Below are 14,577 nucleotides of genomic sequence, written 5' to 3' on the forward strand. Positions count from 1 at the left end.
AGCCCTGGAGTGATTTTGGCTCTATCAGAGCCAAAATCACTCCCACTGACATCACTAGTGATGTCAGTGGGGCCGGCTTCGACGGTAGCCGTTCCCATGGGAACGCCTCCGTCTGGCAGGCACGCCCACCAAAGGGGGCTTGCTGTCAATCAACATCGACAGCACGCGCCCCCTTTGGTGCGAGACCCGGAGCGATGGAGAGCCCGTCGCTTGCCGGGTCTCGAGGAGGCGCACGACGGAGCTCCCTCCGTCGTCCGCATGCGCAGTGGGGGAACATCGACCCGCTTGCGAGCGTTCTGCACTCGCGAGTGGGTCTGAATGACCCCTTAAGTGAGGTAATTATTGCCATAGGACAGGGACAAACCCTCTGGGTTCACATAGAGCATCACAATAATCTGACAGGCACGTGTACAAACTACTTACACTACAAAGGGTGCAGAATCCAGTTTATGACTGGTAAATACACTAATCAAAGACTGCACCCACCTCACAGGCAGCCAAAGACCTCACCCGCTTTTGTAAAAAACAAAAACTAAGCAAGACCAGGTTGCTCCATAAGCATTTGAGTTTCTGTCAGCAATAATCCCAACGTGTCACTGACCCAGATAACAATCATATTAATGAAGTAATATTTCACCAATGTCTGCCAAGCCGTCAGCAGCTTACAAGTCGCCCTTAGTTTTTGTCTCCCTGCCAAGGTGCCACGGTGAGGACGCTGCTTGTGAATGATTGCAGGGCCTTCAAAATAAAATTTCAAGGGAGTATATATTTGCTATTAGGACTGGAGAGATCGCTATCCCTGTCACTTGTGCAATCCGTACATTGGGGTAGATGTATTATAGCGGCACTTACCGTGCCGCTATAATGCTTCCCGCTTTGCCTCTTTATCGAGGCGAAGCAGGAAGCACTACCGATGAGATGTATAAACATCTCATCGGCCGGAGAGGGGGAGCGTTAACTCCCCCCTCCGGCGCTACCCGCTAGAGACAGCAGCGCATCAGCCTAGTGCTGATGCGCTGTGTCTCTGTCCCGGCCGGCTCCACTGAGCATGCGCGGGATCTCGCAAGTATGGCGAGATCCCCGCGTGGAGCCCTGGAGCCGGTAGCCGCCGCAGCAGGGACAGCGCTGTCCCTGCTGTGGGGATAGGCTAGCGCCAGGCTGTAGCTGTCGATAACGACAGCTACAGCCGGCCGAACGGTCAGACGATCTGACCGTTCGTACATAGCCCAGGCTATTGGCGCTGCTATCTTGTAGATAGCAGCGCCGATAATGACGGGTGCATAGCACCCCTGTCATTTACCGCCCAGACCCCGATCATACATCGGGGAGAAGCGGTATCAGCGCACATAACGTGCGCTGATACCGTTTCTGGGCTTCATACATCTACCCCCATGTATGCAATAACTTTGCCCCTTGGCAAAAGTATGTTGCGCTACAAGAAGGGGGGGAGGGGTATAAAATGTGCAGAGAGATTTACATCTGAGAGAGAGGGGTGTGTCCAAACTTTTATTTAATTTGCACTGTAAAAACAAGGCTGTTCAGTATTTATTGGCTACGTGCAAAAACAGACAGTATTTACCCTGCATACAAAAACAATAAATGTATTTGCACTGTTGCATTGCAACATGGTTTGTTCCAGGTACAAACTTACTTGCTCTTTAAAAAAAAAAAAAAATGTTATTTGCGCCCAATTCAGAATCTGCTCCGTAAGCTGGGTACACACTATACGATATATATCGCTCTGATGCGGAACGAAATATATCGTACACATTGTATAGTGTGTATGCCCAATCCATTGTTAATGACGGTCGTTCATTGCATCGTCCCATCTGCTGTTCTGGACAGCAAATGGGACGATGTAATGATGTATTGCACTTGGAGGTCTATCCATGACAGCGAGCTGGAACTGAGGGTCTCATTCAGACCCGCTCGTGAGCGCAGGACGCTCGCAAAGGGTCGATGGTACCCAAATGCGCATGCGCACGACGGAGGGAGCTCCGTCGTGCGCATGCGCGAGACACGAATAACGACGGCCAAGCCGTCGTTATGGGTCTCGCACTAAAGGGGGCGTGCTGTCGATGGTGACTGACAGCACGCCCCCTTTAGTGGGCGTGCCGGGGGCGTGGTTCCCAGACGGAGGCGTTCCCATGGGAACGCCTACCGTCTGGGTGCGGCCCCACTGGCTCTATCAGAGCCAAAATCACTCCCACTGACATCACTAGTGATGTCAGTGGGAGTGATTTTGGCTCTGATAGAGCCAAAAGCACTCCTGGGCTTGCCGCAGCGAGACCCTACCGCAGGGTCTCGTCGCAAGCCCGATGGTCGCGATGGTCTTGACCTTCGCGACCATCATCATGGACGCTCGCATAAGCTGTGGGTGGTCACCCACAGCTATGCGAGCGTCCAAGAAGCCGCTCCATTTTCAGGTTGGAGGGCCCTGATTCAGAGCGAGCGCTCTGGTCAGAACGTCCGGCTCTGAATCAGGCCCTGAATCCTATATATGTCATTATGCTGGACAGTATATACATTGGGTTCATTTTAATAATGTTGAGCTCTCAGTAAATGACATGATGTTCCATGAAAATATTTCTGCTTCATTTAACTTCATTTCCCAAACTTTTTGTTATTTTTCCTTCTTTACTCACTGCTGAAGCACGCAAAGAATATCTACACTTGCGTCATCTTACATTTACATCTCCTTTCTCTTAGAGATCCGCAATGACGCATATTTATATAATTCTGGAGCGAAATTTCAGATCCATTATTCTGGGATGGGGAGGGGGGTGTAAATCTCAAGGTCAGTAATAATAAAGAGGCCTTATAGACAAAATAATAATAATTGTATTTATATAGCCCTTTTCTCAGGACTCAAAGTCGCTTTACAGACATCAGAAAATGGAATCGGTATGAAATACCGCCATACCCTAAGTCCCCCCCTGGGTGCCCTAAAACTAATCCTCCCCCCCTCCCCGCGGCTGTCCGCTCGCGGCGCCTGGCATCCCTTCAATCGGGATGCCGGGCACCTGTCTCCCGGCGTCAGGGAAATGACAGGCGTCTAGATATAGACGCCCGGCATTTCACCTTCACCGGGATATGACAGTCGGGAAGCCGGCTGTTGGTATTAAGGCAGCCGGTTTCCCGATTGTATACCCAGAAAACATGGTACATTGTTCAAGGACTAGGTATTGCAGAAAATAGAAGACCACATGGAGATAATTAAAAGCATCCAAAATCTAGAGAACACAATAAGTATATTGCGGAGCTGGTGCAGACATTTTGAGAAATAACTTCCACGGGTCATATATTCCACCAACAAAAGGTACCAGATGAGGCAGCCATTTTGGGCACACTACGTAGGATTACCCTGGGTGGAACAGGTTATGCCTAGAAGAGATGACACAAAATGGGTAGTTGTAGCGTCATAACGCTAGGAGTAGGGTCCCACCATAATCATCAGGTCCATGTGTTCTTCATCCCATCTACGAGTGTACCAGGTGAGGCAGCCATGTTGGGCGCATTACGAAGGTTACAATGTGGGAGATAAGCCGTACAAGGACCCGAGGCTTATATGGGAAAACTGACGTGTGATATCCCCAGTATGAGTAGATCTATGTGGAGGTTGCACTTCCTTGGAGGTATAACACGCTGGCATATCATACAGTGGGGCAGGAGATAATTCTATGCTTATTTGCATTTGTTTCTGAATAATGTATGACATGATGATTAATTAGGTATTATTCAACGATTTCAAGAGATGAGCAACACCTAAAGACCAAATAAAACAATCAGTACACACATGTGATGTTACCAGGGAACAGACTTTCACCCAAACATCTGTGTAAGAGCACATCTGATTTACGTGGTATAAAAACAATATCTACTATATACCGTATGCCCTTTTCAGTATAAAAGCCATTTAAAATATGCAGGGATAGCTGTTTTGTAATTCTTCTACAAGATCCAAAAGCAAAAGTATGGTACTTCCCTGCTCCTGGCGCCTCTGGCATCTGGATTACTGAGTGGTCAGTGGCCGCAAACCAACCAATCACCTTCTCAGCAGTGTGGGGGGGGGGCATTATCATTCCATTTGTACACATCCAACAAATGTGTCTTCTCTGCATTCTACGAATCGGGGCCTTAACTAGGGGTGTGCAACCAGTATCCCACGCAGGGCCAAGGGGCAGCACTTCCATGCCCCAGTAGCACATGGGTTTGTATTGTGGGGTTCCTGGAAGGATATTCCACTGCTTTAATAATGTCACATGTGCAGGGTGGCCTGCACAGGACATGGAAGTGCCATGCTACCGCTCTGCAGGGCCGTAACGAAGGTGGTGCATCGCAGGGCAGGGGGCGCTGTTTAGACTTGTCACTTTTCCTGTCTATTACCATTCTCACTTGTAGCTTCCTCTTCTTTTATCCCCAGCATCTCCTGGCCTCCCCGATCTCTTCCCTGGCCCTTCCCCATGAGGCCATGGTCCTCTCTCAGGTGCAGTATATTATGTCCCTATTTATCCCCAGCATCTCCTGGCCTCCCTGATCTCTTCCCTGGCCCTTCCCCATGAGGCCATGGCCCTCTCTCAGGTGCACTATATTATGTCCCTATTTATCCCCAGCATCTCCTGGCCTCCCTGATCTCTTCCCTGGCCCTTCCCCATGAGGCCATGGCCCTCTCTCAGGTGCACTATATTATGTCTCTATTTATCCCCAGCATCTCCTGGCCTCCCCGATCTCTTCCCTGGCCCTTCCCCATGAGGCCATGGCCCCCTCTCAGGTGCACTATATTATGTCCCTATTTATCCCCAGCATCTCGTGGCCTCCCCGATCTCTTCCCTGGCCCTTCCCCATGAGGCCATGGCCCTCTCTCAGGTGCACTATATTATGTCCCTATTTATCCCCAGCATCTCCTGGCCTCCCCGATCTCTTCCCTGGCCCTTCCCCATGAGGCCATGGCCCTCTCTCAGGTGCACTATATTATGTCCCTATTTATCCCCAGCATCTCCTGGCCTTCCCGATCTCTTCCCTGGCCCTTCCCCATGAGGCCATGGCCCTCTCTCAGGTGCACTATATTATGTCCCTATTTATCCCCAGCATCTCCTGGCCTTCCCTATCTCTTCCCTGGCCCTTCCCCATGAGGCCATGGCCCTCTCTCAGGTGCACTATATTATGTCCCTATTTATCCCCAGCATCTCCTGGCCTTCCCTATCTCTTCCCTGGCCCTTCCCCATGAGGCCATGGCCCTTTTTCTGCTGCACTATCTTATGTCCCAATTTTAAAAAATGGGGGATGGGGGGAGGGAGTGCCAATGCTCTCTCTGGTTTAGTTATGGCTCTGCTACTAATTAATGGGAGTTTTTTTTTTTTTTTTATCAGTTAAAATCTATAATGCTAGCTAGGCAACTTCACTATATTTCTATAATACTGAGCAAGACCAAAGAAGTATGAAATTGTTATTTTTACCAGCCTTCGCAGTACATTTTATATGTATTAATCGACACTGTACTACTATACCGGGGGGAAACCGACGACATTCCTCGTGGGAAAAAATGATGCGTATTCAGTGAACAGTGGAGGCTTAGCGTCTCGGGCATAATCTGTGAAGAATGTAGGAAATTGGCGTGCACGTAACACTATCCTTCCGGAATCATTTCTCAATATCCCCACCTCGCACAGCTGCTAAAGATGGCTGCGCCGGCCGGATCTCTGGGTGACGTGATCGTTATCTCCAACTCAAAGACTTCATGAGTCTGTTAACCCTTGCTAGGCTAAAGGGTCATTTATCCCGTAAGATCTGAAGGCCTGTCATTTTTCTCTTTCAGTAAACCGAGATATTAACACAGGAGGCAGATGAAAGATGATTTGGACCACCCACAAAGTTTATTTTCCGTGTCACCGCTGAACAGTCACTACCTAATTCTTGGCATTCCTTAGTATTCACGTTTTTCTCTGTATATAAAAAAAAAAAAAGTTAATCTGTTGTCGCCGTACCAGATTTACAGGTTGGTAGTGTCAGGGCTTTAGCAGGTAAAAAAACTCTAAAAGGCCACGATTTATGGCGCAGGAAAACGCAGTTGCGCACGTTTTGGAACCAAGTGGTGCACAGCACAGAGAAGCCTGCTGAACAGGGAGCGCGGCGATATATGTACCGCCGCCAAGCTTGTTCTTTTATATCCACCTCAGGATGGAAGCAGGGAATTGAATTAAAAAAAAAAAAAAAAATTGCTCTACTATATCATCTATTTTATATTTTTATTGTGAATGTTTTTTTTTTTTAATACTCTAAACTTTAACTATTTTTATTCACTCATTCAGTAAGGGGGAATGGAAGCCCAAGTCAGGCCCAGCGCAGCAGTTAGTTGACCTAACTGGGTCAGTATCGCCAAGGCAGGGGAGTTTGACTCAGCTGCCTCTGCCAGATTTGGATGGCAAGTTGCATTGATGAGCTGGGATAGACAATCAGCCTTATTGCTGCAGTTTAGTAAATAGCCCCCTAGTGACACGCAAGTGTGCATTAGAGATGAGCAGTTTGGTTTTGAGTAGGATTCTTTTCGCCAAATTAGCGCATGTTTGAGTTTTATCATTTTGGCTATCCAAAACATGTTAAGAGCTGGATATGCAATAAGATTCTGCTTCTGAGATCTGAACATAACCGAGTAAAACTGAGCCGCTTATTTCTAGTGGACACGGTGATAGAGTAACATGACTGGTCTCAGGAAGGAGGTGTAAGACGGGTGTTATGCTGGGTACACACTTGCCAATGATGGCAGCGACGGCGGGGGCCATGCTGACGATATTGCCCGACGGACCTACATGCAGGTCCAATGGGCGATGTCGCTGACGTTGCGCAGGAGCGCGCATCATTAGCGACATAGCGGTTACACCCTGTACACGGACGACATATCGTCTGGTGTGTACCCGGTGTTAGACAGATGCCACAGTTTTCAGTATTGCTGCCTTGCAGATATGGGACTTTATATTAAATTTTGACCAGGGTGCTATCTGGGCAGAGCTTTATGTTCCTTCCATTATTTACTTGGACATCCCCCAAGTACTTCAGTTGGCTCCCATTGGGTAATTCATACATGCCTACTCTCCCGGAAGTCGCGGGGGGCTCCCGATTTTTTTCGGGTAACCCCCTGCACAACAGTAGAGTAGGCATTTCTCCCACATTCTGCCCACTTCCTAGTGAAGTGGGGAGAATTTCCACGGCGATCGCGGGTCCCTGTGTAGGGAGTGGGGCTTAATGACGCGATTCTGCAGGAATTGCGTCATTTAGTTCCACCCTCTATTTAAATTTGCGCCAATCGCAGCATTTACCGTGAAGGGGTAGGGCTTACTGATGCAAACAGTCAGGCCCCGCTACCGACGCAACATACCTGCGTCTCCTCCCTGGGCTTCTCCTGGGGAGGAGAAAAAAAAAATAGGCAAGTATGGGGTAATTACATAAAGAAATGTTAATTAGCTTCTGATTAAATTAGCTCTGGTGAGTCAGTGTGATTATGGTACAAAAATTAGATTTTAATGCTGGGTACACACTGGCCGACATATCGTGTGTGTGTACCAGCAATCTGTCTGTGAACGACGTTGTTCAGACATACCGCGTCGGCTGTGCTGCACAGCTAATGACCAGTAAATCTACAGATATATTGGTGCATCGTGTCGTTGTGTGTACAGGCGAGCAGCCGACCGCCCGAACACTTGCCGCTTGGGTCAGCAGTGATTGACAGCTTAACTGGCTGGGCGCATGTAAATGCCCACCCAGTTGTGACATCAGTCACGACGTATCGGGCAGTCTGTAAGTAAAACATATGTTCTGCACGGTCGCCCACCTTAAGCTCCCCCAGGGCAGGGACTGATGTGACTCGATACATTTCTCTGTACATCACTGAGGAATATGTAGGCAGTGGCGGTTCTAGGGGCGGGCTAACAGGGCCGTCACCCGGAGCGCCGGCCCCTAGAGGGCGCCACTGAGTCCTTAGGAGGTAGGGTAAAAAAATCCCAGAAAAAAAACAACGCACCAGTCCCCCCACGCTAGCCGCCACAGGGAGGCTTCATTTGCCGGGCGCCCGCTGATATTTGTTAACAGCGGGCACCCGGCTCCCTACCTGCAGTGGCAGCCGAAAGACGGAGCTCTCTCCTGTGCTCCGGCTTCTGGCAGAGAGCACTATGGGAGGGACGTCATGACGTCCCTCCCATAGATACGTGGTGGAGCCTTTGTCGGACCAGACGGTAGCGGACCGAGAAGCGGGGCCTAAGGTAAGTATTGTGTTTGTTTTTGTTTTTTTCAGATGCACCAGCACTGGGGGGATTTCTCTAGGGGGCATTACTAATGGGGGCATTACAACAGTGGCCACTACTAATGGGGGCATTAATATAGGCGGCATTACTACTGGAGGAACTACAATAGGGGCATTACTACAGTGGACACTGGGGGTCATTCAGACCCGCTCGCGAGCGGCAGGACGCTCGCAAGCGGGTCAATGTTCCCCCCTGCGCATGCGCACGACGGAGGGAGCTCCATCGTGTGCATGCGCGAGACCCGGCAAGCGACGGGCTCACCATCGCTCCGGGTCTCGCACCAAAGGGGGCGTGCTGTCGATGTTGATTGACAGCACGCCCCCTCTGCCAGACGGAGGCGTTCCCATGGGAACGCCTACCGTCTCAAGCCGGCCCCACTGACAGTGATGTCAGTGGGAGTGATTTTGGCTCTATCAGAGACCCTACCGCAGGGTCTCCGTCGCAAGCCCGATGGTCGCGATGGTCAAGACCATCGCGACCGTCATCATGGACGCTCGCTATAGCTGTGGGTGGTAACCCACAGCTATGCGAGCGTCCATGAGGACACTCCAAAAAAAGGTAGGAGGGCCCTGATTCAGAGCGAGCGCTCAGGCATTACTACTGGAGGCACTACAATAGGGGGCATTACTACAGTAGACACTACTAATGGGGACATTAATATAGGGGGCATTACTACTGGAGGAACTACTATAGGGGTCATTACTACAGTGGACACTACTAATAGGGGGAATTCATATAGGGGGCATTACTACTGGAGGCACTACAATAGGGGGCATTACTACAGTGGACACTACTAATGGGGACATTAATATAGGGGGCATTACTACTGGAGGAACTACTATAGGGGTCATTACTACAGTGGACACTACTAATAGGGGGAATTCATATAGGGGGCATTACTACTGGAGGCACTACAATAGGGGGCATTACTACAGTGGACACTACTAATGGGGACATTAATATAGGGGGCATTACTACTGGAGGAACTACTATAGGGGTCATTACTACAGTGGACACTACTAATGGGGGCATTACTACTGGAGGCACTACAATAGGGGTCATTACAACAGTGGACACTACTAATGGGGGTATTAATATAGGGGGTATTACTACTGGAGGCACTACTATAGGGGTCATTACTACAGTGGACACTACTAATGGGGGAATTAATATAGGGGGTATTACTACTGGAGGCACTACTATAGGGGTCATTACTGCAGTGGACACTACTAATGGGGGCATTACAACTGTATGCATTGCTACTTTGGACACTACTATAGGGGGCATTCTTACTGTGGGCACTAGTATAGGGGGCATTACTGGGGGCACTACTAATGTGGGCATTACAACTGTGGGCACTATTATAGAGGCATTACTACTGTGGGCATTACAAATGGGGCACTACTATAGGGGACATTACCAATGGGGGCACTACTACTGGGGGCCTTAACACGGTGGGCATTACCAATGGGGGCATTACCACTGCAGGCACTACTAATAAGGGCACTGTTAGGGGGGCACCACTTGTTGGGTCATTGTGTAAGGGGCACTACTACCATGTGCATTATATTAGGGGCACTACTACTGTGGGCCTTGTGTATAAGGGGCACTAATTTGGGCATTGTGTAAAAGGGGCACCACTATGTGTCATAACATGAATAAGGGACTGGCGTAACTTGAATTGAGGATAATGTAATATAAAGGGAATTACTGTGTTTGGCATAATGTATTATACAGGGCATTACTGTGTGTGGCATAATGTATTATACAGTGCATTACTGCGTATGGCATAAAGTATTATACAGGGCATTACTGCGTGTGGCGTAATGTGTTATAAAGGGCATGACTGCGTGTGGCATAATGTATCATAAAGGGTATTACTGTGTAAGGCGCATTACTGCACATGGCAATTATTCACCACGAGGGGAGAGCTTGGGGGAAGCCCAGTACCTTCATAAGTGCTGGGCACACCCCACAGTGTGATGAATTGGGGGAGTTCCACAAGGACACGCCCCCTTTCCGGAAGCGCGCGCACAGAGAAACGCTATCTAATTTTAATTTTATTCCGGGGGGGGGGGGGGGGATACCACTGGGAACTTTCGCCCTGAGCTCCGCAATGTCTAGAACCGGCCCTGTATGTAGGTGCTAGAGATGCACCTTCTTCGTGGAATATTAGATTCATTTCTCCAAGTATATCTGGCCTTAAGCATTCCGCATTGAACCCTCACTCCCATAACCACAAGGACCACCATGAGCAGGTCCCACCCAGCTTCATCTCCTTGGCAAGGTAAGCCCAGGCACTTTGTACCCACCCCTCCACTTGGCGCCCACTGCCAATCATACCACAGGGCGGAATGATGCAAATAAAGTAGAGAATAAAGATTAGATCGCTGCAAAATGTGATGGGCACTAAGTTCCACCACAACTTTATCCATCTCAAGTGGACACTATAAAGGATGGTAATAGGACGGAGGGGGATTTCGGGACATAAGAAAGACGCCTAAGGGGAGAGGTGGCTGCTAAGGGAATATTTGAATCTGTGTAATATGCTGGCGCTATACATAGATCTAATAATGAATAAAAATTTAAAATGGAAGCAAAGTTTTGGAGGAGACTGTGGAGGAGCCGCATGGGAGATACGGTGTGGTATACACATTATTCTGGTGGTAGCATTAAAGCACAACTGTCATGGAGGCAGCCATATTGTGGATCAAACCAATATATAGAGAAATCAAACCTATGCATTGATTAGAACCAAACATAGGGGGTCATTCAGACCCACTCGCGAGCGGCAGTATGCTCGCAAGTGGGTCGATGTTCCCCACTGCGCATGCGCACGACAGAGGGAACTCCGTCATGCGCATGCGCGAGACCCGGCGAGCGAAGGACTTTCCATCGCTCCGGGTCTCGCACCAAAGGGGGCGTGCTGTCGATGTTGATTGACGGGAACGCCTACCGTCTGAAGCCGGCCCCACTGACATCACTAGTGATGTCAGTGGGAGTGATTTTGGCTCTGATAGAGCCAAAATCACTCCAGGGCTTGTGGTTGAGAAACCCGACCACAGGGTTTCACTCGCAAGTCCGATGGTCAAGACCATCGCGACCATCTTGTTGGACGCTCGTATATGCTGTGGGTGGTGACTCACAGCTATACGAGCGTCCAGGAGCACGCTCCATTTTAATGGAGGAGGGCCCTGATCCAGAGCGAGCGCTCTGGTCAGAGCGTCCGGCTCTGAATCAGGGCCCTAGTGTGAATATTGGCTATATGGAGTTTTAATTTTTATTTATGCATTGATTGGTGGGCTTGTTCTACTGTAGAGTGCGTCTGTAACTTTCACTAAGTGTAAGTAGTCATTATATGCTGTGATCCATTAGGGTGCATTGTAACCATTCACTAAACACCGGGCTTTCCCAGTGGCGAATGGCGATCATATAACTAGAGCATGATGTATGGTGCTATCTGATTAAAGCAAGTTACTAATTTGCTATTCATTAATTTGGCACTAAAAACAAGATGGCTACAATCACACCCTCCACCAACAACATCAGTTGGAGTGAGATGACTTCTTAATGATATAACAGAGAGGCCTTGATTCAAACTTACAGACAGGAAGACCTGTATGCCTAGAAAAACTGAACTATTTTTTTATCTTAATTATGTTTTAGTCCAACAAGGTTGTATTGACATATCTATGATGGATGAGGGGGTGCAGTGCATACCGGCCCAGGCGCCCAGAGTGGGAAGGGGGTGCCTGCACCCGGGACTGACCACCATGCCTCCTGTGTGGTGCACCGGCTCTCTATGCTCCTCCCGCTGTGCCATCTTTCTAGTGATGTATTCAGAAACATGATGCCACACAGGAGCTCGCAAAGAGCTGGTGCACCGCGTGGGAGGCAAATCAAACCGGTACGACCAGGTCAGGTAAGTGGTTATTACAAGTCCCAGAAACTTCACAACTCTTCGGTCTCATGACCTACATTGGTTCGCTGGGAGCACTGCCTGGCCTACGTTGAGGAGACAGTACCATAATACTGTACTAAGCAGCTGTAATGATTATTTAATACTTTTCTTTTGACTCCTAATCCGTGAGTGGCGGGCCGTCTTGCTTTTGAAGTCGCAGGCTGCAAGCTGACTCTTTAGCAGGGTGGAATTAGCCTAAGCTTACAAATGAATGTTAAGGATTTGTTTCCCTGAGGAAACTTAATTAACCCTGTCTGCATTGGTGCTCTTCTGTAATCTTTGCCTCGCTGTATATTTAGCATATTGTAAATGGGACAGGGCATTAGGACAGGATGCATATAGCAGCTCCTGCTACAGGATCTCCTAACAATGGGCATGTAGGAGTCAATTAGCTGCAAGTGTTATAGTTTTTTTTTGTTTTTTTTCACAGGTTAGCTTAGATTAACACTTACTTTGCAGGATATTTTCATCAAGCACGCTCCCGACATGGACATACGTTAAATATGCAGTGAGTGAACTGTGTGTAGTGCATGAGAGATGGAAAATATCATCCTGAACCCCCCCCCCCCTCCCCCCCCAAAAAAAAGTGGCAAACAGGGCAGCAGTACAGGCTGTTAGTGGCCATAAGCCGCTATTGGAGGTTCTTAAAAAGTGTCAAATACAACTGAAATTAATAATGGAGAACTTATTGAATTCCAGCAAATAATTGTGTCTAGAAATTTTTGGTGGGGTACTAAAAAAAAATAAAATGTTTCCGCTGCCGGGAACTCTGCTTTTGTCGGCCAGGCGTTGCCGGGAATCGAACCCCGTCGGTATTTCATACTGATTCCTATATATATGGTATACAATCTGGAAACCGGCTGCCTTAATACCGACAGCCGGCTTCCCGACTGTCATATCCCGGCGATGGTGAAATGCCGGGCGTCTATATCTAGACGCCTATCATTTCCCCAATGCCGCGAGCGGACAGCCGCGGGCGGGGGGGGGGAGGGTTGGGTTTAGGGCACCCGGGGGGGGGGGGCAATTAGGGTTAGGCACCCCCCCAGGAGGATTAGGGTTAGGAGCGGGGAAGGGGGCAGTTAGGGTTAGGCACTTGGGAGGGAGGTTAGGGTTAGGCACCCCTAAGGAGGGTTAGGGGGTTAGGTTAGTTTATACTTACCTTAGCGACGATCGGGATTTCCAGCGCTGTCGGGCTTCCAGTGCCGGGAACCCTGCTTTTGTCGGCCGGCGGTATTTCATACCGATTTTATATATATATAAGTGGCTAAATACAAGTTTAAATACAAGTTTATAAAACTCCGGAAAAAACCCTTTCAACTCCCCCCATCTTCAAATTCAACCCCCCCCCCTTCTTCCCATTGATGCACACACACCTCACCACACATGTCCCACACCACTACACCAATTTTGCTTTCTAGAGACATGAAAGATATCCATCTTTTGCCCATATTTAATATTCAAACACCTCTAAATGCATTATTAATCGGGAGGGGTGTCCCAGAGGCACTGCACTGTGTCCTGACATTTTGACACTAAAATAGAGGCTTTCTCTTAGTCTTCTGCAAGTCTTTAGGTGCAAACTAAAAGCCGCAATCTCTCCCAATGAAACACGCATTTTTACGTATCTTTCTAATTGAACAGCAAAAACTCGCAGCCACGGGTTTTACACGTGTACAAAAGTTGCGTGACCTAGTTTGCTGCTGATTTCGATCTTCTCTGTTGCTGAACATCCCGATCTTCTACTTGGATACGGGATGCTCTAGCTGCCCCGCCAATTAAATCTCCTGCATGCCTGTAGGTAGCCAGTACTGAAAAAACTAATACAGTAAGTACCCTGACCTTAGTAAAAAAAAATCCAATGACTTCCAAACCTAAAAAAAGGTATGCGTATGTTGTATTGTGCTTTAACGTTTAATTCATATTAATGAATCCTTCATTTAATATAGGGATGTCCGACTATAAGTCCTCAAGGTCAACCTCTTGCCCTCAGGCCACATTTCCACAGAGCTCCATTGTCCCAACATCTACCACATCTGTTTAAAAGATAAGAATACATTCTTCCAGAAATTAAAAATTGCTTTTGTATGCTAATAGGAACGTGTGTCCCAGTACTTCAGTATTTCAAGCAGAAATACAATCACAGATAATTTGGGAAACTAAATTAAGCAAAACAACGAAATGTTAAAAAAAAACACATATATGGTAAACTGATCAAAACAGTTTTTGTTCTCGTTATAGGCTGAAATCCTGGCTTACTGAAGTCTTTGGATAGTTTCCACCTGCCCCCCTGTAACCCATTTGTGTATGTCCCACATACAGTAA

The 14,577-nt window shown here is 48.3% G+C and overlaps 1 protein-coding gene across 6 annotated transcripts in view; it reads left to right on the forward strand.

Annotated features, from left to right (window-relative positions):
• METTL25B (methyltransferase like 25B) overlaps window positions 1–14,577 on the forward strand; it is a 250,820-nt gene that overhangs the window by 30,159 nt on the left and 206,084 nt on the right. The window contains exon 1 of one of the 6 annotated variants that reach the window (XM_088449666.1): window positions 4,466–4,486. The exons of 3 other annotated variants lie outside the window; for them this stretch is intronic. The gene's annotated coding sequence lies outside the window, so the exon portion shown is untranslated. Of the gene's footprint in view, window positions 1–4,465; window positions 4,487–4,901; window positions 4,962–14,577 lie in introns of those variants that run through there. 2 more of the 6 variants (XM_088449668.1, XM_088449665.1) reach the window with 2 other exon arrangements.

Source organism: Taudactylus pleione, unplaced genomic scaffold (assembly GCF_031769625.1).
Source record: "Taudactylus pleione unplaced genomic scaffold, aTauple2 ptg000490l, whole genome shotgun sequence".
NCBI classification, from domain to species: Eukaryota; Metazoa; Chordata; class Amphibia; order Anura; family Myobatrachidae; genus Taudactylus; species Taudactylus pleione.